Here is a 623-nt window from a genome sequence, read left to right as displayed (position 1 = left end):
TTTCATATCAACGCACGCTTGTCTAGCGGGGATTTCCTCTGACTCCCCTGACCATTCTGCTGCGCTAGTACATTTTTTACAAACACCGGTGTTGAACAATAAACAAACCGTTTTACTACGGCACTAACTAGGATGCTTTAGACAGAAGAAGACTGCCGTTTTGTTCAAACGACCCTCGAACCGGCCTAACACCAGCGAATTAATTGCGTATTGATATGAACATATAGTACCTGTATGATTTTTAAGGTATGAGAGTGCAATTTCCGGGCACTTAGAGGTCCATATTCTCAAAATATTTGCTCCTCAGCCCCAACTTTGTGGGCCCGAGTTCGTGTGGACTGTCACGCACCCCTACTTTAGAATTTGGGGGAAAAATGTAAAAAGTCTACAGCACCCGGTATTCCCAGGCGGTCACCCATCCAAGTACTAACCGGGCCCGACGTTGCTTAAATTCGGTGATCGGACGAGAACCGGTGTTTTCAACGTAGTATGGCCGTAGACATTTGAGTGGAAATTCCACTCATAGTTAATCTCGGCATATAGCATAATTATCCAATACTGAAGCTCTGTGATTGATGACGTTTCATATCAACGCGCGCTTGTCTGGTGGGGATTTCCTCTAA

General features: G+C 45.1%; 1 non-coding gene across 1 annotated transcript; it reads right to left on the bottom strand.

The window, feature by feature from the left end:
• Positions 1 to 382: 382 nt before the first annotated feature.
• LOC117122513 lies at positions 383 to 501 on the bottom strand. The gene has a single exon (XR_004447722.1). It is a non-coding gene; the product is annotated as a 5S ribosomal RNA (ribosomal RNA).
• Positions 502 to 623: the final 122 nt, after the last annotated feature.

This window comes from Anneissia japonica, unplaced genomic scaffold (assembly GCF_011630105.1).
Source record: "Anneissia japonica isolate Jap-2015-1 unplaced genomic scaffold, ASM1163010v1 scaffold49043_len623_cov106, whole genome shotgun sequence".
NCBI lineage: Eukaryota > Metazoa > Echinodermata > Crinoidea > Comatulida > Comatulidae > Anneissia > Anneissia japonica.
Note: the sequence above shows the minus strand (reverse complement) of the source record. Positions and strands in the feature narration are given on the sequence as shown.